The sequence below is a fragment of the Triturus cristatus genome, chromosome 8, assembly GCF_964204655.1.
Source record: "Triturus cristatus chromosome 8, aTriCri1.1, whole genome shotgun sequence".
NCBI lineage: Eukaryota > Metazoa > Chordata > Amphibia > Caudata > Salamandridae > Triturus > Triturus cristatus.
In genome coordinates this window covers 1,033,551,952-1,033,577,074 of record NC_140591.1, presented here as the reverse complement: position 1 = coordinate 1,033,577,074, position 25,123 = coordinate 1,033,551,952, and the positions used below count along the sequence as shown (strand labels likewise).

Here is a 25,123-nt window from a genome sequence, read left to right as displayed (position 1 = left end):
ATGCCCTGAACTCCTACATGCGAAGGTCCGTGTGCCATGGATACTACCGCATTTACAAATGCGTTTGGCAGCAACCATCTACACTTTTCTGATAAGTCAGTCCAACACCCATTCTTATCAAGCCTCCCCACCTGTTCCTGCCAATATGTCAGCTCTTCCGGGGTCACTTCCTTTTGTAGCTCTTTCACACTATCTATGGTGTTGTTAAAAACCCCTGCTTCTATCATTCTTGTTACTACAAACATGGAAGTGGTGTCAGACTGGGCTGTTTCCTTGGCGATTCTATCCGCAAAGAAATTTCCCCTCCCCACATCATCAACTATAACCTTGTGTGCACTGCATTTGACTATGGCCAAGGTCTTAGGCAATGTTAATGCGGCTAGTAATCGTTCAACTAATGGTCCATTCTTTATTTTCTCGCCATGAGATGTCAAGAATCCTCTTTCCGCCCATAAACTCCCGAAGCTATGTGCTACACCGAACGCGTACTGGCTGTCGGTGTAGACATTTAGCCTCAAGCCTTTCCCCAACTCACAGGCCCTGAATAATGCAACCAATTCGGCCGCCTGAGCCGACCGGTATGGTATCCTTGCTGCCTCAACTACCGTTTGCAGGGTAGTGATCGCATAAGCCGCAGCTGTCGTACCATCAGGTAATTTGAAACATGACCCATCAACGTACAATTCTCCTTGGGCATCAGATAGTGGGGTGTCAGTTAGATCTATCCGGCCCTTTGTTTCTTCTTCAGTTCGAAAGATACAGTCATGTATGTCTTGTCCACCGTCTCCCAAAGGGAGGGGTAACAACGTGGCAGGGTTCAAATTAACACATCTTTTGATCGTTATATGAGGTGCAAACAGGGTCAATTCGTACCCTGTGAGACGCGCACTAGTTAAGTGCTGCGTCTGTGTCCTGTTCAATAATACGTCCACAGCATGAGGCACCATCACTGTCAGATCCGTATTCAGGACTAGCCCTTCCGATTGTCTGATTGCTACGGCCACTGGCGCTGTAGCCCTCAGACAACTGGTAAGTGCTCTGGCGACATTATCCTAAACCGCCGAGAAATATGCACAAGGCCTTTGCTTACCACCAAAGTCCTGTGTCAACACTGAAAGAGAACAACCGTCCACCTCATGCACGTAGAGCACAAAAGGCTTCCGGTAGTCAGGGGTGCCAAGCACAGGAGCAGAGCAAAGAGCAGTTTTCAGAGCAGAAAAAGCAGTCTGGCATTCGACGGTCCAAGGTAAAGGTTCATGCACATCCTTCGTAGTTAGATACAGGAAAGGTTTAGTCAAGAGGGAATAGTTAGCAATCCATTGGCGACAGTAGGAAGTTATACCAAGCAAAGCGCGGACATCACGTTGCATGCGAGGAACAGGCATGTTAGTTATGGTTGCAATGCGTTCAGAAGTCAACCGTCTTCCCTCCTTCGACAGGAGATGACCGAGATAGGTCACCTCCGGTCGACAATATTGAAATTTAGAAAGTGACACCTTGTTGCCATGAGTAGCCAAATGCTGTAGCAGGGCAACCGTGGCATCGCGGCAACCATGTTCTGTATCAGAGGCCACAAGGAGGTCATCGACATACTGCAATAGTACATTACCTGACGGCAATTGTAAAGTATCCAATACTCTTTTTAGAGCTTGACTGTAGATACTAGGACTTTCGGTATACCCCTGGGGGGCGCGACAAAACCTAAAGCTGCGGCCTCCCAATGAGAAACCAAAAAAATGTCTACTATCTGGATGAATGGGAATACTAAAGAAAGCATTCTTCAAATCAATCACCGAGAAAAAAGTTGCTGTGGGAGGAATCATGGTTAAAATGGAATTAATATCTGGTACTACAGGATATTGGGGCACCACAATTTTGTTAATCTCTCGCAAATCAATCACAAATCGATAGGTATCAGCATAATCAGGGGACTGGGGTGCGGGAGCTCGTTTAAGAATCGGAAGAATAGGGCTGTTGCAGATATTGGAAGCCGTTTCCTCCACCACCCCCGTTTTAATCAAATCAGAAATAATGGCCAGTAAAGCGCGTTCTCCCTCGGGGGCTATTTTGTACTGTGGGATCCTCGGCAATTTGGCATTCTGTTTCAAAGTGATAGACACCGGGGGAATTTGTAAGAATCCTACATCAGTGTCCCCCAGGGCCCAAAGATCCCTCGGGAGTTTTGCAAGCTCAGGGGGTAGGGAGTCCGTTTTTGAAAAACATTGAATGGAGGGGATAGAGGTATTTCTAATGGTCAGGTAAACTCCATCGGGGGAGCAATAGATACGGGCATGCAGTCTTTTTAATATATCCATACCTAGGAGATTTTCCCCACACTGGGAGGTGAGGAGGAAAGGCGAATATATCGTTACTGGTCCCAGAGTAAGGGAAAGTGGCTTAGAAATGGGGCTTACCACCGGAGTTCCAGAGAACCCCACGGACACATTATTCTGGCCAGACAGAGCGGCCCCCGGGACCAGGGCGCGTGAAACAGAACTGTTCATAGCCCCTGTATCAACTAAAAACTTACCTGATGCATCCAGTAATTGTGCATGGACATAAGGTCCAGCTTGATCTATCGGGATTGACACATGCCCCTTACTCTGTCTTTGGCTGTCCTATGCTTGAGAATATCCGGAGCCTTCGTCCGTCACACATCCTTCATTATAGTATTGTTTACCTTGGCTTTGATCAAAATAATTCTGACTATTCTCACCTCGGGCTGACTGTTCCTGTCTCGTGTATCCACCTCGGTGCCTACTCATCCTTCCCCGTCCACTACCCCTTGAAGCATTATTTTGCTCATACAACAACGGGCACTGGGCTCGCCAATGCCCCTCCTCCTTACAGAAGGCACATTGGTTTATGCCTAAATCTGTTCGTCCAACCGTTTGCGTGGGTCCCGCCCCTCTTGGAACGAAATTCTGCAACCCTCTTCCTCTTCCTCTACCCCTCTCTACTTGCTGCAGTAACACTCGTGTTTTCAAGTCCTTCGACTTCTTTTCTGTCTTATCCTTGCTCTCATTTTCCCGATGCTCATAATACTGGGCCATGCTTAATATTGTGGAAGGCGTGGTGGTCGTCCAGGTGCTCTCAGCGGCCTGTAACCGGGCCGATACCTCAGGTAGCAGATTTGTTACGAATCTATTAACAAATAAACGCACACCCCCTTCCGTGGCCAGATCCTGTCCGCTGAAATCAATGAATACTCCCTCAAACCTCTTGAAAAAATCGGATACACTTTCATCCTTCTTTTGCTTACAAGCCGTCAGTTTATCCCAATCTACTTTCCGGGGTGGGATCAACGAATGCATATAGGTTATTATTTTTTCAGGTAAGGTCAGTATCTCAGATCGGGGCTTGTTCCCCGGCTTACGATCTCTATCCCAGTCTCTCAGTTGGTCCCATGTCCCACCAAATTCCGTAACATGGTCCTGGTCATGTAGCTGGCGCCAAATATCCACCGGTACCAATAAGGCAAAGAATAATTCAATATCTGCCAGCGTCATCACTGCTGACGAGGCGGCCTCGGTCAGTTCTTTGTAATATGCAGTGGGGTTTTTTTTAGGATCTGGCAACTGGCTTTTCAGGGACAATACCTCACTACGTTTCCAGGGGGTATAGACCCATTGTTCCTGGAACCGGGCGTCCACTCTCGGACGGGTGACGACACCTTGGGCATCCACCACTTCGGCAACCTCAGGATGGTAGATAGGGTGTACTTCTTGCATAGGGAACTGGGAGAATCCGGCGGGAATGGCAGGCTGCAAACGAGTTCTATAAGCAACCAAAGTCTGCACCTTCCCATACACTTCTTCCGGCGTCAATTGAGATTTGTGAATCTGATCATGGATGTCATACAATATAGACGGAGCTCTCCCTCCTTGGTGTACCTGTTCCCATAAAGAAATAAGACGGTTGGCCATATGTTCCAGGGCATGCTGCTGCATCACCGGTTCATAGTCTCTCATAGTACTCCAAATATCGGAAAGAGTATAAATAGGATGCCGCATCCATTGGGACGCTTGTGTGGCAATAGTTTCCCTTTCTTCCGTCCCCAAGGCAGAACGAGTGAACAACCTCCTACCCTCCGTTAGACTGGCCGGATGTATTGGAGTAGTTACAGCTGTTACCGGCGTCGTACTGGCGGAGGAGGAGGGCAGAACAGAAGAGGAAGACATTGACCCCGGTGACAGCTGAGGGGTCCCAGCTGCCGTCAATAAATTAGGTAGCATGGCCATAACTTCAGACACAGATGTCGACAATCGGGAGAGGTCCGGCAGGGAGGGGGGAATAGGAGTGGCCGGAGGAGCCGAAGCCGAGGCCCCCAGAGACATATTCGGGACCGGGGCCGAGGCCCCTGTCACCTCCGGATACATTCTCTGCGGTACATAAGGGGGCGGTGGCCTGGTGTCTAATAAGTCCTCTATTTCATCTTCCGCATTCGGGCGGGTCACATAGCTCTTATCAACCTTTAATCTAAATTCGCGATTCATGCAGTCCAATCCTTTTTCTACTCTGTCTCGATCATAGGCCATAGCCTTCTGAGTTATATTCTGTCCCGCCTTGGCTCTAGCTACTTTCTCTTCCCTCATTCGCCGTTGTTTGGCCTCCTTCTGCCATGCAATTAGAGCGTCGAACATGGCCTGCCTACTTCGCCTAGAAAACAGTTGTTCCTGTAGGAACGCAATTTTCTTCTCATCAAATGAACCCGTCTTGGGCCATCGTAACTCCTCATTACCCTTAGTGTACTTATGCCACAGAGTGCAGAACAATAAGGGAGAAATTTATGAAAAAACTGTATAGGAAACAATTTAAAAAAAAAAAGAGATAATGCACAAACAATCAAACATTTTTTGTATATGAACCCCCATTGGTTGAATATAACTACTAATAAACATATATTTCATTAAATCTCTTTATTTCTTGTTATTTATATCCTTATTTATCTTTTGTTACAAAAGAGGGTCATTCCATTCTTATTTTTTCTTTATAGCCCTTCTTTGTACACATTTTTTTATCAAAATCATTATATCATTTCATATTCATTTAAACAATTGTATTTATATTGCACATAGAAATACCAAAGGGAGAAACAAAAATAAGGAGAATTAAAGGTAATCATCAGTTATGGCTAATGCTTGATTCAAATAAGGGAGAGATCCCATGTTTGACATACATAAAATGGCTAGGACTGCCCTCCGGCGGGGCGGGTTGGCTCTCAGCTAATCTGGAGTCACTTGTTTGGCAGCAGCAGCCAAAACAATTCAGTTTGCTAAAACAAGACATTTTGGTTAGTTTTCAGACACGTACACACAAACAACAATCAACATGAATCATACACAACATACAATCTGTATCGGAGAACCAAGCCCGTCGACTCTGGTCCACAGTTCAGACACCAAACTGCACGCGGGATTCCCGCCACCCTTCTGGCTCACCACTAAGACCAGCCCCCAACGAGGACTAGCCCCATCAGGAGTATGCCTTGTGGCTACCCAGTCTAGGTCGCAGGTCTTTCCACGTGCAATCCGTCTATATTCCTCCGGCGCGCCGTTTTAATCAAATCAATCAAAAAGTACGTACTTCGAATCAAAACACTGTAATGCTAAACCGATCAAGCAAGGCACCACTCTCCGGTGCGCGCCTTCAAATCAATGCACCGCTGTCCAGCGCGAGCTTCAAACAAATGCAGCCAGTGTTCAAATCAAAAATGCATCGTTCTCAACGAATGCTCTCAATTCAATCAAATAGCGCACCGTCTCCAACGCGTGCTTCAACAAAATAATGCACCGTTTACAACGCGTGCTTCAAATCAAATCAATCTATACTCACCGGGTGCACCCAGATACGAATGTTCATTCTCCGCTGCCAACTTCTCCCGACCAAATCAATCCATTTCTGGGTTAAGCCCGTAGGACCCCGGTGAAGGGTGACTAGCAGCAGGGGACGTCCCAAAAAGCCGCGCAGAGTGGAAGAAATCCTCAAGCTCCTCTCCCGCCAACCGGTCAGGATGCCCCCAATCCCACCACCCGAATACGGGGGGGGGAAAGACCCTGTCACGGGGTCCCTTCGTGGTCGCCAACTGTTGTGTCCAAATATTTATTCCAAGGGCCACACTTACCACTGGCCCGCAATAATAAGTCAAATAAGGAGCAGTTGGCAACGTGGAAGGTTCAAGCGTTTATTGGCCACCACAGAACTCTATATAGAGGAGCCTCGTCGATCCTCACCCATCAGGTGCGCCGAGGAAGACTGCTGGCTCCTTGACAGTAACACACTTTTATACATTATCAGTTCAGCATACAAAACCTTATATGTGGAAAAGTACCAGTTAGTCCTGGCGCTCCTAATGAGCTCATGCCTATATCCAGTTTCGGTTACACATACAAAGGGTTTACTATCTTTACAGAGAAGGTCAACGGGGTGACTCCCTTCTCGTCCCAGGTCTAGAGGAATTTGCTTGATACTCCCTTTTAGCAGATGTGACCTTGCTTCTCAGCAATTCAGCCTGTCTCCTAACAAATGTATGAAAGGGGAAGCAGATGGTGGGCGGGAGAGACCATGTGATTCCTAAACGAGAGAGCCACAAGCCAAGATGGAGGCTGTTCGGTTCTCGGCCCTTTCTGTCGTACTAAGCATAACGGGAATTTCGAACCCTTGAATACACTATAACTAATCATACTATCATTAGATATACTGCGCTAATCATACCATATCAACTTGAACACCTCAATGTGTTATCTGTGGCTGTATTCTGACATTCTCTTTTGCCCAGTGGTTTACACCTGCTGCCAAATCGCTGTGTTTAGTGCTATTCATTCCTAGGTTATGATTCATGTTCTATTCGCCCTTTTCCTCATTAGAGTGGAAGTGTACCATCCTGATTCCTAACCAACCTCTCATCATTTTTAAATACGATTCCACATGTGTAGTCAAACTGGCCCTTCTTAATTGCCAAATTGGTGTGCTTATTGCTATTCATTCATAGGAGGTAATTCTGTTATTTTCACCAATTTCAACATGAGCATAGTAATTTTGTCCCATCCTGCTTTCTAACCAACACCCATTCACTTTGAATCATGCTTCCTTATTGGTAGTCACGCTCACCCTGTTGATCACTAGTTTCTTAGGGGCATATTATCAAGCACTGCGTTAAAATTATCGCCGCTTTGGCGGCAGAAAACTGCAGCTAAAGCGGCGATAATGGGCTTGATAATATGCCGCAGAGAATTCCAATAGAAGCCCATGTTGACACCAGAACATGGGCTTCTATGGGAATTCTCCAGGGCATATTATCAAGCCCATTATCGCCGCTTTAGCGGCAGTTTTCTGCCGCTAAAGCGGCGATAATTTTAACGCCGTTTGTTGATAATATGCCCCTTAGTTTCCGCGGAGTGGCGCTTTCCTGGTTCCCCGTAATATTTAGTGCAAGGCTACTTATTTTTTCTCTCGCTATTGTGATGGTTTAGATTTTGAAGTCTGGAAGAAACACCAATATTATTTTGACTTTTTCCATTTCTCCCCCTGCTAGAAAATCTACTGAGGACATAAAGAAGACAGGGGAGTGCATTAGGTCTCACGTGAGTGCATGGAGTGCGTGCACCCTATAGAAGCATGGACAAAAAGAAGTAGATAAACAGCCCTGACGAAGGCCCCAGACCCACGTGGGCTCCTAGCGAGAGCCGAAACATGTTGGCACTTTAAAAGGGGTACAACTGAACAATCATATTCAGTAAAACCCAATACATTCACGTTTGTATACATGCCCCAGGTACCCTCCGAATAAAACAAAGTGTTTGGGTATCCCTGAAGGTATTTTTAATTTAGCACTCATCTGGATCCCTGCATGACCAGTACTTACTTCATCTAAGAACTCCCATTACATCTATGGTTAAGTCCACCCGGGTAGTGCCACCATACCCGGGTGTGTGTAGACGCCAATGATGAAGCATGTCACGATAAGTGAGTGAGGCGTCTACTCCAATATCTTTGGATACCCTTATTACCAAAGATAAAGCGGAGGGAGATTACCACATCCAGCCAGAATCCTCGTTTTTTTTAATTTAAAGCCCTGAATTCCTAAGGAAAATTCACAAGGCAGCGGTTACTTATATGTGATAAGACTGTAACTGGGAGATTGCAATTGATCTGCTCTTCTCTCACTCTCTATTGTGTAAATGGATTGGATTTTGCCTGGCTTTTTGGCAGGGGGAAGGAAGAGGGGGAAGAGTCATTATAATTGGGGTTGTTTGGCAGTTCTCAGTTATCAGTGTAGCTATGCATAGAGAGGGAGCTGTTATCCTCATGTATATGATAATAGCTTGCTTAACTAGAATGTTCATCTTCTCTAAGTGTATTATCATGGTATGAAGAGAACTCTAAAATAACGCCTAATGTACATTCGGTCATCCCATGATGTCATTGTCATATCGTGTGTACTGCTTACTGGGGGGGCAGGAGCACCCTGAATACAGAGATGGTATATATTTGCAGTCATTGAATGTCGTCATTTAAACCATCCACATGTGTCCTCAGACGAAACACCCATAGTTGTTCTCTCTCAAATAGTACTTTACTGATGTAGTGCCCTGACCTGAGTCCCAACGCACCAGTACGACCAACTGTAAGTCCGTGTCGGTGTGATATTGATTCAGGTATTGTTTGGTTAAGCAGGTGGATGTATTCTTACACCGAATGGTACTACGGTGTTCATTTATCCTCCGCCTGATCTTATGAGTTGTCATGCCAATATACTTCTTGTCACATGGGCACATCCTAATATATACCACATTCTCTGTGTTGCAATTTCTGTGGTGTTTTATAACCCAGGGGCGCTTTGTTCTGATGTCTACCTGTTTTGTCTGTTTAGTAAGGGGACACACTGAGCAGTTGCCACAAGAAAAATGTCCAACTACAAGGGGCATGTCCCAAAGTGTCCTTTGCCTCAGTTGTGTACTTATTTCATTGGAGTTAGATGTACTTCTTTTAAAAGAGAACAGGGGCAACTCCCAATGGATGCCTGTTTTGATAAATATTGTCCAGTTTTTTAGATTATTTGCTTTATTGTATTAGATGCTGGTGTAAAGGTTCTAACACACGTTGACCTATCTTTTGCTTCCTTAGTATAGGATTCTAGTAGGGCTTCCCTGTTATTATTGCGAGCTCTCTTCTTGTTTTTTCTAATTATCCCTGTTGGGTATTTCCTTGCTTTTAGTTTTTCAGCTAACCTATTTGCTTATTCTTCGAACATGGCATCATCTGTACAGTTGAGTCTAATCCACAAGAACTGTCCGAACGGCAGGTTCTCTCTTAATGACTTCGGATGATGATTGTCAACACATAATAGACTGTTTTTGTCAGTTGGCTTCTTGTGTACTTTGGTGGTTAATCCATCTCCTACTATTGAGATTTCTAGATTGAGGAACATTTTGGAGTTCTTGTCTATATTGTGTGTGAACTGTAAAAATGCGTCCCTGTTGTTAATCCAGGAGCAGAATTCAAATGCTAGGGTGCCATTACCCCTCCAGATGATCAGGACATCATCAATATATCTACACCATAACCTTATGTTTGTACGGTAGGGATTAGTATAATTGTAAATGTGTTAATTTTCAAACTATTGAACGTAAAGACATGTCAGACTTGGAGAAAAGGTACTACCCATAGACGTGCCCTTCACTTGATGGTATACGGTGTTTTCATATTTTTTTTTAAACTGTTTTTATTATTTTCTTGTTCAAGGCATAGATATTTCCGTCATATTTAAACATAGACATATAATCATTACCTTTGCATTGATGAACATTGTGGCACTTGGTATTACAAATTCGTAAACATTTCCTTAAACTGGTAAGTGTCTTCACATTACATTTCCAACTCTCCTCCGTTTTCATTGTCTGAGTCCTCCTCTGCTTCAATGTCGGGGGGTTCACAAATGTATCCCCTGTACTTATTCCATGCCCCCCATATCTTGTTCCATTTCCCGGGGCATCCCCGATTTACAAACACTGCTTTCTCTGCCACCATAGCCAAATCAAGATCCCTCACCAGGCGGCCAGTGACGGTGTCTCATTCGCTCCCCACTTTTGTGCGATGTTGCGCTATGCCACCATTATCCCCATTGTTACCCACTCCTGTGCTGGGCGGGTGAGGTCATTTGGCTCCCTATACATTTAGAATGCATCTTCTAGGCTCGGGCGTCAACGATGTTTCCACCACTTGTGATATGGTCCTCATCACTTTTACCCAGTATTCCGCTATCCTAGGACATCCCCACAAGGTATGGAGGAAAGTGCCCTCCTCCCCACAGCGTCTCAGGCAATACGGATGTGGTGCCGACCCTATTATGTGTAGGATACGTCTAGTGTAATAAGTTCTATGTAGGATTTTATTTTGTACAAGTTTAAGTCTGGATGGTATCCCCACCTCCCGCAGTGAGGCTAGCGCCTCTCGCCATTCATAGTCATCGAAATCGCCTACATCTCATGCACATTTTTCCCTGAGCGCCCCGTGAGGGTCCGGGAGGTTGTTCACTAACTTTCTATATGTGAAAGAAATGGCTCATTTATACATGCAATCTGTCAAAAGCCTATCCTCTAAGGGGGTGGCCTCAGGGAACTCTGTGCCCGGCGGTATAGCTGCCCGCAGCGCATGCCTAATCTGCAGGTACCTAAAGTGTTCGGAGGGCGCCAGGTCGTATTGCGCCCTGAGATGCTCAAACGTGGCTACTCCTCCCTTATGCCACATGTCACCTACCGTTGATATTCCAATTGTATTCCATTTGTCAAAGCCCTTGCAGTGTCCCAAGCCGCCCAGCCGCTGTGTCACCCACAGAGGGGTGAGTTGTGTTAACTTTCCTGCCCATCCCATTTTAGCATGCGCTACATGCCAGATGTCAACCGTCAGCCTAGTGGGTCCGAGTAATATCGATGTATGCTTTCTGTTATATAGTGCGCACATCATGCCTCCAGCCCCAAGCCCGCTTCTATCTGCCTTATAGGCGGGATTCGCCTGTGGATCATGCACCCATTGATTAATGACTTTCAAATGCGCCGCCCAATAATATAGTTGTATGTCAGGTAGCGCAATGCCCCCATCAAACCACCCTTTGTTAAGCTTGCGTTGTGCGATGTGTGCCGGTTTGTTCCCCCACATTAGCCGCGCGACTTCAGCCGCAATGTGCTTGAAATAGGTGGGCGGCACTGAGTATGGCGTATTTTCGAGGGCGTACAGAAATCGAGGCAGTGCCATCATCTTAAAAAGCGCTGCCTTCCCCAGCAGCGTTAGGTGGAGAGTCCCCCAATGGGTGGCGTCTCTTTTTAGACACTCCAGGGGAGGCAGAATATTGTGCTTAAAAAATTCATCGGGATCCGAAGTGATGTGGATTCCCAAATATCGGAATCCCGCTACCGAGATCTGCAATGGGCAATCCTCCGGGAGCTGAGGTGTTTTCATATTTGAAGAAATTCTCTGTGAGGGCAGTTCTGGCACAATCCATTATAAAGCTGATTGGAGTAATGGTATCAAGGAGCTGACAAGGAGCGTTCTGCTGCAGGAGCGTTACGGCGCTGCTGAGCAACTTTTAAAAACTCACCTGTTTATTTCTCTTTTAGGTACCGGACTCGCGCTTCACTGCTCCCCTCACTTGCACTGTAATCGTGCCCCTCACCGCCGCTTGGCGGGCTGGTTCCGGGGAGGCGGACATCTTGGGTTGGGGTGGTGAGGATTGGGCTGACAGCGCTCATTGCGCATGCGCCAGCGGGGGAACGCGCATTTAAAGCGAGTCCCCGCCTTTCCCTCCCCCTGACAAGGAGCGTTCTGCTGCAGGAGCGTTACGGCGCTGCTGAGCAACTTTTAAAAACTCACCTGTTTATTTCTCTTTTAGGTACCGGACTCGCGCTTCACTGCTCCCCTCACTTGCACTGTAATCGTGCCCCTCACCGCCGCTTGGTGGGCTGGTTCCGGGGAGGCGGACATCTTGGGTTGGGGTGGTGAGGATTGGGCTGACAGCGCTCATTGCGCATGCGCCAGCGGGGGAACGCGCATTTAAAGCGAGTCCCCGCCTTTCCCTCCCCCTGACAAGGAGCGTTCTGCTGCAGGAGCGTTACGGCGCTGCTGAGCAACTTTTAAAAACTCACCTGTTTATTTCTCTTTTAGGTACCGGACTCGCGCTTCACTGCTCCCCTCACTTGCACTGTAATCGTGCCCCTCACCGCCGCTTGGCGGGCTGGTTCCGGGGAGGCGGACATCTTGGGTTGGGGTGGTGAGGATTCGGCTGACAGCGCTCATTGCGCATGCGCCAGCGGGGGAACGCGTATTTAATGCTCCTCCCCTGGCGCAGCGGGATCGCGCAGCGGGCGTGTCTTCGCGTGGCCGGAGTCGTGCCAGAGTCCTGCCCGTCTGCGCCCGTCCGCGCTAAGGCCGTGCGGGACGTGGCGGGCTCTGGCTCGGGTACGTGAGAGTGTAACAACGTGTCTGTTGCCATGCCGACATATTCTAGCGAGAGCTTGATGTCCATCAACCAGGTGAGTCGCTGCTGTGCACGCCCGCCTGTCCATCCTCTCTGTGGCCCGTACCGTTGTCCATGCAATGGCCTGATACTTGACCCCCCAATGCCTCTACCTCGGAAATCTCCTTCTGCTTCCCATCATAGCAGGGTCTCTTCTTCCTCTTTGCGGATAATGAACCTGAATGTGAGGTCGATTTTGAAACATCAGCAAAATCTGTATGATCTCATTGAGGATGAAGCCCCGGACATCCTGGCTATAACTGAAACATGGCTTCAGGAGGCTGACACTGCCATTCTCAATCTGGCATGCCCCTCTGGCTATTCGACGTACACCTTGAACAGAGCATCTAGAGGGGGGGGAATAGCGCTGATAGTTAGGTCTTGTTTTCCCTGTGTGTGGAACAGCCTTAAGATCGCTGGCTGTGAAAGCGCCTCCTTCAAAGTATCTGTCAATCCTGAGTTTAAACTGTGTGGGATGGTGGTATATCGTCTGCCAGGCAGTGATGTGTTGTTTAGAAATGCTTTCTCGGATACTGTCGGTACTTTGACCACTGACTGCGCCAACTTTTCTATACTGGGCGATTTAAATCTGCATTTCGACACACTGTCCAGTTTGACAGCTCGTACCATCGCTTTGGACCTAGAGGCTTTTCAATTGTTCCAGCTGGTCTCACAGCCTACGCACATCGGGGGACATACCTTGGATCCTTTCTTTACCAACTTGGCTGAGGCCAAAGTCACTGCAGTTACCCCAGTAGAATGGTCTGACCATTTCCTGGTGTCTGTCCAGTGTCCTGTATCAGTGACTCTTCCCATTTCTTCAGCTAGACGGGTACTCAGGAGATCTTGGAACAAACTCAGGTTGGAAGACCTTCACCATCTTTTGTTGGTGGAGCCTTTGGGCCCTTTGAACAATGTGGACGAAGGGTACGATCTCTTCTGCTCCTGGCTTACTAGGGCTCTGGATGCTTTGATACCCATTGTATCGATTAAGATCAACCCTCGCGAATCTAGCCCCTGGTATGACGGGGCTTTACGTGCCTTGAAGGGAGCCTGTAGACGGGCGGAGAGGGCCTGGCGGAAGACATATGGGGCTGATTTAAAAGCCGCATATGCTGCTTCGGTTAAGCTCTATCACCGGGCCATATGTCGTGCTCGTGCGGCCTTCTATGCTGAAGAATTTCGGAACAGCACCAACCCGTCGAAGGCCATCTTCAAAGCGGTTAAAGATCTTATGGCCAAACGGACTATCTCTTTAGCCGAGAGCTCTGTCTCCCATTGTGAATCCCTGGCTTCCTATTTCTTGGGAAAGGTCCAAGCCATCTATCGGACTTTCCCTAGCATTGGGGTTCCGCTGGGAAGTTCCAATGAGGCACTACGTCAGATCGTCCTGCCCTCATTTCCCCCTCTTACCTCGGACGGGTTTGACAAACTTGCTCTGCAAGTTAAATCAGGATCTCCATCTGATCCGGTAAAGCCTGCTCTCTTTCGAGATCAGACCTTTCTGGGGCGCCCTGTGGTGCGCTCCCTTGTCAACCTCTCTCTAGAGTCGGGGGTAGTTCCAGCTAAATGGAAGCAGGCGGTAGTGTCTCCGATCATCAAAAAACCCTCCTTAGACCCGTCTAAGCCTGAAAGTTTTCGCCCCATCTCGCTGCTACCTTGGCCGGCAAAGTTGACAGAGGCCCATGTCAATCTGGCCCTGTCGGAACATCTAGCCCGGACCAACGCCCTGGACCCCACACAGAACGGTTTCCGTGCTGGTCACAGCACGGAGACCGCTCTCCTCGCAATGGTGGAGTATCTGCGTGCTAGGTTGGATGCGGGTCAGACGGCGGCGCTGATATTGTTGGATCTCAGCGCCGCCTTTGACACTGTATCTCATGGCATCCTCCTGCATCGGCTTGAGGAGATCGGTGTTAGTGGTCTGGCGCTGCAGTGGTTCCGCTCCTTCCTGGACAATCGTTCCTTATGTGTGGCTATTCCTCCCTTTTCGTCCAGTTTCCAGCCTCTGGCCATGGGGGTTCCGCAAGGGTCTTCGCTAAGTCCCACGTTGTTCAATCTTTACGTGAGACCGCTGGCTGATGTCGCGAGGCAGTGGGGCCTTACTTTGGTCTCATATGCCGATGACACTCAGCTGGCGGTTACCCTTAGCGGAGATGTCCACCAAGACGCCCCCAGGTTTCAGTCCGGACTGAAGGCGGTGGCTTGCTGGCTGACAGAAAACTGTCTCCAGCTTAATGCCACAAAAACAGAGGTGATGGTTGTAGGGAAGGGTGTGGAGCTCTGGGGCGATCAGTGGTGGCCTTCTGAGCTGGGCCCCACTCCGACCCCAGTGTCGGAGGTGAAAAATCTTGGGGTCTGGTTGGACGCTGGCCTTACCTTTATAGGACATACTAAAAAAACGGCAGCCTGTTGTTTTGGTCTATTAAGAGGTCTTAGACCGGTCCTTAAATACTTTGATGCCCCTACCAGACAGCTTGTAGTCCAGGCTACTATCATCTCTCGCCTGGACTACGCTAGCTCTCTTCTGGTTGGGGCTAATCAGGCTGAGTTAACGCGCCTACAGCGGGTTCAAAATGCTGCGGCCAGGGCCATTGTTGGCCTACCCAGATTTTGCCCGGTGGCGAATGTCCTTCGCTCTTTGCATTGGCTCCCTGTAAGGAAGCGTATTCTTTTCAAGGTCCTTTGCTTGACTTTTAAGATATTAAGAGGTATAGGCCCTGAAATCCTGTCCAATCTTGTTTCTTTCTATGTTCCCACTCGCAGCCTCCGATCTCAGGGCCAGGCCCTTGCTGTGGTCTCTAGATTTAGACTCTGTCGGATGGGGGGTCGTTCCTTCAGCGTGAAAGCTGCACTAATTTGGAACACCCTCCCAGTTGAAATCCGTCAGTTAGACGATCTGCTTTCTTTCCGAAGAGCTATCAAGACCTTTCTGTTTTAGTTGTCTATTTTAGGCGTCCCTGTTTCGGTTGTGTTGTGTTCCTCCTTGTCTGTGCGCCGGGACGCTCCTTCGCTGGAGTAGCTGTGCGCATAATAAATCAACTTAACATAACATAACATAACATAACAATTTGGGTTGTCCTTACAATACTTTCAATAGTGGTAAGGGTCTGTTCCTGTGGTATTGATGTATTTGATGTATAAAGGGCCTCTATATCCATTGTCATCAATACATCCTTATCAGAGTCAATACTCAAATTGTTCAGAAGACATCACACCTCTTTCGTGTCTTTCAGATAGGAGGGCATTGTCTTTACTATCGGTCTGATGAACCGATGAACTGCGACAATGGTTCAAGGATGGAATTGATCCCAGAGACAATTGGAAATGTATTTTTGTGTAGTTTCGGTAGAATGTAGAATAAGGCCATTCTTGATGTTTCTGGTGTAAGGAATCCTGCTTCTTGTGTTGTGATCCAGCCCATATTAAGGGCTTCTTCCACCACACACTTTATTTCATTGCTAAGGCATGGGGTTGGGTCCTCTTCTAAGACTTTGAAGCTTTTTCTATTTGATAATAGTCTTCTACACTCTGTGTCATGCATGTCTGTTGGGAGGATGACTGTGGCACCCCCTTATCAGCAGGTTTGATTTCTATGTCTCTTCTTCTCCCCAGATCCTCTAGGGCCTTTCTTTCCATTTTTGAGCGGTTGTGGACGTTGGTATAGGTCTGCATGGTATCTATCTCTCTAGTGAAAGCAACTTCAAATATTTGTATTGCCGCCAAGGTCATTTTTGCTGATGGTAGAAATGTTGATTTTGTTCTCAGTCCTGTGTTCTTTATCCTGTTGTCATCTTCGGGGGTCTTACCAAAGAATAATTTTAATCTCATCTTTCTGAAAAGTTCAGCTAGTTCAGCTCTAAATTGGAATTTATCCACCTTATGGGGTGGTACAAAACCTAATCCTTGATTAAGGACCTCTAGTTCTGTCATTGTGAAAAATATGTCACTGAGGTTGACTATTAGTGAATTATCCTTCAGGGTTCTCATGGTCTCTATTGTAGTGTCTTCCTGCTCGGACCTGGTTCATTGGTATCATTTGACATGCTCCTTGTTACTCATATGTCGGGGTCCTCCCACTGTACCCCCTGTGTTCCTCTTTGTCTTTCTCTGCCCTGGCTTCTCCCTAAAACATGGCGGCCGTACTGAAAGGGGAATCCGTGGTGGAACTGTTGGTAAGACTGTGGCCAAAAACCCATTGGGAAGCCCGGGTTCTGGATGCCCAATTGTGGTGTTGTTATCTGGGCCATTGGGTAATGCCCTTCCTCTTCCGTACTGTAGCCACCGCTACTTCCAGAACTGAAAGACCAGTTCTGTGGTGTGTATCTTCTCCAATAGGTCTTCTTCTGTTGTGTTTCTATGGGACTTTTTGTAGAGTATTCATCCGTCACAAAAGGATAGGTAGTGTCATAGCTCAATTTCTTTATGTCCTTCTGTAATTTTGTAATTTTCGACTGCGTCAGGAAGTCTTTTTATTGTGAAAAATCCTTGTTAATTTCTTCCAATCTTTTTTGTAAGTTGTAATTTGAACAGTTGTTTTTAAATTGTTCTCACTCGTCTGGATTTTGATCAGCATTTCTTTAGAGATTTGTTTGGCTGTGTTAATAATTAACACAAGCCAGTCTCTGATACAGTTCCGTGCCATATAGGACCATTCTTTCTGAAAGATCTTGTCGTCCAAGAAGATCCGTGGTTCGTTGGTAACGATAAGTCCCTGTGAGGCAACCTTTGCCCGCAAATATTCAGTCATCATAGCGCTGTCTTGATCTGATTGCGTTTTAATTGTGTTAGGGATTCCCAATCATTAACCTGCGCTAATGCCTGTTATACGTTCAAGTCTCCCACTAGTGATGGGGCCAGGACAATGGTAGCCACTGCCTCATCATCAAAGGCTAGTTAATTGGTTTCAGACATGATTGTGAAGTGTGTTGCCTGTGTGGACGGTGTGGGTTTGAACAAGTTAGTGTTCCTAAGATAACTTTATCCTAAGGGTTAGAAAATAAAAAGCTATAGGCTCCCTGCGACAAGCTGCCGCTCTAACTTACCGGACCCCGTTGGACCACCCTTCTATGAGGTCCGAGGGAGTGGAGGAGGGTTTTGTTTCCCTTAAGACTTCGCACTAAAAGTCACAATAACCACAAAAACAAACAGACCCCTACCTTCTGGCTTATCACACTCATGTAGGTATTTCCTTAATAAAAAGTGAACACCCGGGGGTGGGGGTGAAGGGGGACTGGAGTCCATCCCGTTTCAGATTCTGAACACATTTATGTCAATTAGGAAATACTGCAAGTGGAAAGTGGCCAGTCAGTCTTTGTTATATAGGTAATTCCTTAATAAAAAGTGCAAAGTGTGATAAGCCAGAAGGTAGGGGTCCGTTTGTTTTTGTGTAGTTATTGTGACTTTTAGGGAGAACCCTTAAGGGAAACAAAACCCTCCCCCACTCCCTTGGACCTCATATAAGGGTGGTCCAACATGGTAAAGTGAGATTCATAAAAAGCCTGGCCACAGAATTCTGTGTAGTCTGAGGCCTCTTTGTGACATACCGTGGAGAACCCAGGTATAGAACATAACCATAGTCAAGGCAAAAGATGATGAGAGTCTGGACTATCTGTCTCCTGGCTATAAAAGGGAGAATAATTAAAACCTTTTTTGCTTAGTGCTCCATAGTTATCCTGGAGTCTAGCCAAATTGCAAGGCTCTTTATCGCCGTTTTGGGACTAGGAAGTCTGTCCAGGCTGTTGGGCACCAAAGAGGGGGTTATTTTGTTGAAATTGTTGCCCAATATCATTACCTCAGTCTTGTCTTCATTGAGCTTTAATTTACAGTTGGCCATCCACCTGTCCACTTCATGAAGACAAGAAATTAGAATTAGATGAGAAGAACTTGGTTCTGGAGAAATAGAAATCCCCAACTGGGTGTCATCGGCATAGGAGACCAGTGACAGCCGAAGAAACTGACAATTACGGCCAAAGGGAATATATAAAGGTTCAAAGGGTGGGACTGAGGGAGGACCCCCTAAGGCACCTCACAACATAACAGAAGACTATGTGAGTACCAGGACTGGTTTTGCACCTAAAATGTTCTATCCTTCAAACAAGAGGAAAGCCAGTTAAGGCACAGCCGACGACGCCCGCTTAGGAAATACTATGGATAAGTGTTGCACGATCACCATGTCGAAGGCCTCACTAAAGTGTAATAAAATGATGGCTGCCAAACCTCCTTAGTCCAACTGAGATCTAAGCTCCTTGACCACAGTAAGCAACGCAGTTTTTGGTGCTGTGCTGAGATCTAAACTCCATTTGAGTGGGGTGAAGAATTTTGTTGAGCTCGAGGTAGGTGGAGAGGTGTTCGTTGACATGTTTTTCTAGGACCTCCGAAGGACCCAGTCATAAAGAAATTGACCTTGAGTTACTGCTCCGAACAGGTCTGTGAGATGATTCACAGTAAGGTCAAGAAAGGCAGAGAGAGTTCCTTTTGACTGTGTCAAATGAGGCATGCTTCCTAACGGCTACTCGGTGAAGGAACCATTGGAAAAAGAGTAGTAAATGTCTATAACCTTCTTGTGGGAAAAGGACGCACAATCATTTAACTTCTGCAATATCCTTAAGAATTTGGAAGATCTCCTTGGGCGAATTGGCAGATTGCTCAATTCTGATGGGCAAATAAGTGGATTGAGAAGCTCTTATTTCTTCATGGTATCTCCTAACTGCCAACCTATCAGTGGCTTTACTAGTTTCATCGTAGGACTTTCTCCAGCCTCTTTCTAGATGCATGCAGTCCTTTTTGAAGGCAAGTAAGATAGCATTGAACCAAGGAGAGTTCTTTTTCCTTTGAGTGATCTTACACCTTCTTGCAGGTAGAACCTGATCCACTGAGTTGGTAATCCATGCATTGAAGGTAGAGGTAGTAATACTATCCGTCAGATCAGGTTTGGAGCCCTGTAAAGCAGCCGACCAGTCCATCCCATTTAGCTTAGACCAACAACATTCCAGGCATTTAATGGGAGGTAATACAGAGGGGTAAGAAGGGAAAGATAAAAATTATTGGGAACATAGATTGTCTTGACCAAGTGAGAGGAATAGGACTCTGCACCTGAAAATTAGACATATTACTAAAAACTAAAATTAAGGTATTACTGTTTTTCATGAGTAGGACCTTGTACCAATTGAAGCAGTTGCATAGATGCAAGATCCAAGTAACAGATTTTTTGCAGCCGCGTTGTTAGAATGATCAATATGAAGATTGAAATCACCAAGCATGGTTAAATTGGCCTTGTTTACTGCTAAACATGTGACCAAATCAGGGCGGACTTGCAAAAAATGAGCATAGGGGCTTGGCAGTCTATACAGTAAGATACAGGAAAAGTGATGGTGGGGCTAAGTAAGAGGGTGAAGAGAAGACTTTCACAGTTATCAATCTCAAGAGGGGAAAACATGCCTTTTAAGGTTTCTTTATGAATGCTATCAATCTACAGCTCCCCTCCCAGAACGATCTAGCCTTGCCATACAATGACCAGGAGGAAGTGCTTGAGCCACACATCTGTTACAGCATATGACACAGGTCCTATCAGTCCCCCTACCCCCGTTGACTAGTAATGTCACTAGCTTTGCTGTTCTCTTTTCTATAGGTCTCTCTCTCTCACACACTATATCTTTCTCACACACTCTCCTTCTTCTATTTTCTGTCCTACGTTTTAGAGCATCAAAACATGAAAGAGATTGATACATCACTCAAGCAAAGCTGGCAGCTGCCGAAGAAGCATTAATACTTTGCAAGGACTATTGTGCTTTCATTTCCTTCAGCCTCATAGTGTACCTCATAGAACTCTCTACCTCATGGTATAAATTTATTCCAAGCAATTGAAGAATGCATGGTCAAACAGAGGAACAAGGTAAAGATCGGGGCATTAATAAGATGACAGAAATCTGAGGTGTCAAGCAATACCCTTCTCATGTACAGTAGACCATATAAATATGTATGTCATCAAACCGCCAAACATTTTTTAATTCTTAATCTTGTTGCTCTTTCTCAATAAATAACCTTCCTACTGCAGAAAATGTGGAATCTGTATTGTTAAAACAGACACACTGATCCACAGATTCAAATGTGTGCTTGCTATAAATTACATGTACAACACTATGAAAGCTAAGTGTGGTGTAGAATGTTTTATAACCTACAACGGGATTTCCTCTCTAATACATTGATCCCCAGCAGTAGAATAAGTATCCTGCTATTAACAATGTCAGACTCTGAGTGGATTTTCAGAATCAAATGTTAAGAAGAATCTGAAATCTATCCTTTGATTCAGTTATTTCAGTGACAGATGGTGTCTGCAGAGGATGTTGCTCTTCACACTGTTAGCTGACTCTGGCAGCAGTGGTTGTGTTGTCATAACTCAACTGTAATAAACAATTACCATGAAATAGTCACAACTTTTTCTTTTTTCAAGTGATTACATGACAACCCAATTCTACAATACAACAGTCACATTTCTTCATGCAGTAATTGCAAATTTCCATGTATCACAATGTAATTAACCTGGATTATTGTACATATTGTGTTATAACATGAAAATTAAATAAATTGAAAATAGAGGCTCACACTGTGATGCAGGTTATTTTCAGCAGTGTTGTAACTGACTAGTACAGGGCACGCTCATGCCTATAGATTAATATTTAACTTGTAAAGGATTTGCACTCCTTTTTCATCCTTTTTATCTTTTTATTGTCTCCATCTCTAGCAGTCTTTCTCTATTCTTTTCTTCCCACTTTTCACTTCGTTATTATTTATTATGTTCGATTTACTTCAGATATTGTCAATAAAGTTTTTTCATTCACCTTCACCATGCCGACACCGCGGCCCCTTTAAAACGCAGCGCGACGACATACGTCCATACGCACGCTTCCAATTAGTGACGGATCACGTACTTGGCTGCTTTTCACACTGACTTGCCGGTAAGCCTTTTGAAACCTTGCAATTGAGATCTATTTGCAGCTTCCTTCGGCTGTAGTCAGGACTTAAGTACAAACTTCCTTTCGTTTTTGTTTTAGACTTTTTCAACGCATATGCGATTTAAGATTCCGAGTCGCCTGGGTAAGATTTTACGTAGAACACTGGGTGTTTTCACAAGGGGTCTACCCAACTCCTATAAACTAGCTGGGGAGTACATTTTTCGTTCTTTACTTTTTTAGATGTCAGATTCCATGAAAACTTGTTTCTTCAAGCTACTTCAAGCAATTTGACCAAGCTCCGTGTGAGTACATTCACGCGCACATGCCCATTCCTGTTTTTGCATAACTAACGGTCCTTTCCGCTGCTCTATGTCAAGTGATTTTTTCGTTTCCTCTTCTTACCCGGTATTTCAGCACAGACTTAATACACTCCTTTCAATCACTCTCACATTATTGTTGCTCACTCTTTGGCACTTTGTATAGAGAACGCGTGGTACCACATCTCACAATTACGCCAGCACGTGCATGCACTTTTAATCTTTGAATTCACTCCAACTATCTTCACGGTACATACCATAGCATTTCCTCACTGAGTGCAAATCCTAGTTTGAATTTGTTAACATATACAACAATTGAATATAATGTGACCTTCTGTTTTGTTGTAGTTGCCATAACGGTGGATCCTTTGGAAATGATCTTCACTCACATCATTTATACCCCTGAAGAAGGGTTCTAAAAACCCGAAATGCATTGGGACTTTGTTCTACAAAGAAAATCTAACACAGTTTAATTTCATATATATTTCCAGCGAGAAGTCAAGGAAAGATTGTTTTGTAAAAATGTTCATGTTATTCATATGTGTTCAACCAAGTGATACTTTGGTATTTACCCTTTGTAACAGGCAAAGATAATCTGTCATGTTATTTTGTGTTTAAATAATTCTAATGAATATTAAATAACCCTTTTGAAACTCTTAGAGTTTTTCAGCAGTGCGTCATGCAGGTGTGGATCACCCCATTCCTCTTCCATAGATTTTGTTCAGATAGAGTTCAGGGCTAAAACCCTTACACATGACAGCATGCTCTACAATGATCAACATTACTTAACTTTTCAACAACACAGTTTGAGCTATTGTGTCTATTGGTGTGCAGGCTCATCCTCTTTTTGCATTTTAGTACTGCATTTTATCATTCGCAAGGTGTTTCTCTGTATCTGATAAAATAGTGCTAACTTAACCTTTCTTGCACGACCTTCTAAAGTAGGTTTACAGTGCAGTAATGTAAGAGGGTGGATGTCATTGTTCTCACTACATGTGCAAGAATGACCAGGTACAACTAAATAAGCAAAATCCAGAAGTCGAAGAGGAACACCCTGACACAGTTCTACTTACATCTGATCTGTGGTGGGTTTGGTTTCAACATATTTTTTTACTGCCATGGTACATAATACTACTTTTCGAACGGTGTGCATATTGCAAATTATGGTGTTTATAATTTGAATTTAATAACATGTAGTGCAATGCATAGCAATGTGATGTCAGGGCTGGCGTTTCACGGGTTAATAAATGCCTTTATATGTGTTTTTATTGTCAGTGTTGGAAAACGAGGCAGTATCTGTGAGGCCTGCACAAATAACATGTCACATTTGTCTTTCACTGGGAACCAAACACCCTATTGTAGCGCTTGACTCTCAGAGGGTAGCGTTGCAGAGCAGTCTAAGGCTTATTCAAGGGAGGTGGTGTGGGCTAGTAATCGCCATTACAGGTGCGCAAAAATAACACTCAATAATTGATTGTCCAGTCTGTACTTTGCTTTTTAAAAGTAAGTGTATAGTGGAGCAATTGAAGGAGAAAATAGTATATGTTTTGCAGCTGAGAGGGCAAACGATAGGGAGGTGGTCTCGGAGGCCCCAGCAAAGGAGACAAATCCAGCGGAATCATTTATTGGGGAGCTTGTGCCCAAAACGGTGGAGCTATCTGACCAGGTCAAGGATAAAAGAAAGACTGGGGCATTTGATATTTGGGACTCACTATCATCGGGTGGGGCTGATGACTTAGAAGCAGGGCAGATGCAAGCAGGTAATATTAGATGCAATGCCCTGATTACACAGGGTTCTAGTGAGATGGTGACCCGATCTAAGAGGGCTCTCATAGATCAAGGTAGTTCTGGAAAGACCATTAGTTTGACCACTGAGACTCCAACAGTAGTGAAGGGCACACGGGGGGGGGGGGCGCCATAAGGGCATTGGAAAATCTAACAAAACTATCCCATAAAATGAAAGTAGCATCAAAGGTACTGAGGAAGAAGGGATTATTCACTGTGTTAAGCGTGGAGGGAGGGCGATTGGAGAGAGGATAGATGCTGCATTCTGGTTGAGGTTGGATACTCTATTTTCTTGTCAACTAGCCCCACTTCGGGAAAAACTTATCACTCTCGAGGAGAAGGTGTTGCTACTCTTAGCACAGAAAAACGGTATAACGATTCCCAGCACGCCCAGTAGCAGTGAACTATTAGAAAGGCCAATTACTGCCTCATCGGCCGGGTCGAGTGCAGGGCAGGAAGGAAAAGAACATCAAGATGGGCATTCCAGGTCAGGGAAAAATGATAAAGACAACGTTCCCTTGGAGCAGCGAAGGGCAAAGATAAAGATTGTTAGTAACAATATAGGAAGAAGGGAGCAGGAGATTCTAGCTAGGAGAGAAATAGCGCAGGACAAGCAACTAACGGTAAAGGGAGTAAGATTGAGAGACGAGGCGGATGTTGGGGACGAAATGGGCAGCATCCAACCCGCAGCTCAAGATAGCTTGGACTGCGTGCGTAGTTCTCGGGACCTGCCCGTATTGGATCTATTACCAACGGCAAACCCATACACCATAGTCATGACTGGAGTTCCTGCCCCCACTGACACTCGGCCTGAGACCACACATATGCTTATCAATAAGGCAGTCCACTGGCTTATCAGAAACACCGATTATAGGCCCATTGATCATAGGCACCTGCTGATGGCGAGAAGGGTCTCGTGGATTGGTGCTAGTAGGAAATGTTTCCCCGGTGACACGGTTATTTTGAATTTTAGATACCCGTGGATGGCACAGAATCTTTTGGCCCAATCTAGGGACAATCACTGGGGGGGGGGAAATAAGCCCATTCAGTTGCTTTCACCGGCCTTTTTTTTTATAGGGACTTAAAGAAGGGCAGCCAAGGAGAGAGAAGATGTAATGATTTTGAAGGGAGGATAGGAGTAGGGCTCTCGTTAGCGTCACACAATCGCTTTGACGTTCTGGCAGATTCCCAATGTCTGAATGAGATCGACTGACACACGGGGATCAGGTGTAAGGGGATAGACCAAGGTGAGGCCATCACACCATTAGGTCATGAGGAAGGCAACATCTCTCCCGCAGGGCACAAAGACCTTTCAAATTTAAAGCTAGGGGCCACAGTGAGAGGGAGAACCTGCCTACATGAGCTGGCACAGTGCCAATCTTTTGAGCCAGTGCTGATAAGTGATCAGTTAAAGGATACCCTAACCCCTTCAATGGAGATAACTATAAAGGTTATATCCTGGAATATTGCGGGTCTCTCATCGAAATTAACTAATAATGAGTGGTTGAGCCATATTAAAACCTTTGACATAATATGTTTGCAGGAGACCTGGGAGT

General features: G+C 45.6%; 1 long non-coding RNA gene across 1 annotated transcript in view; it reads right to left on the bottom strand.

The window, feature by feature from the left end:
* LOC146805358 (uncharacterized) overlaps positions 1-25,123 on the bottom strand; it is a 135,932-nt gene that overhangs the window by 4,338 nt on the left and 106,471 nt on the right. The gene's annotated exons all lie outside the window — the stretch shown is intronic.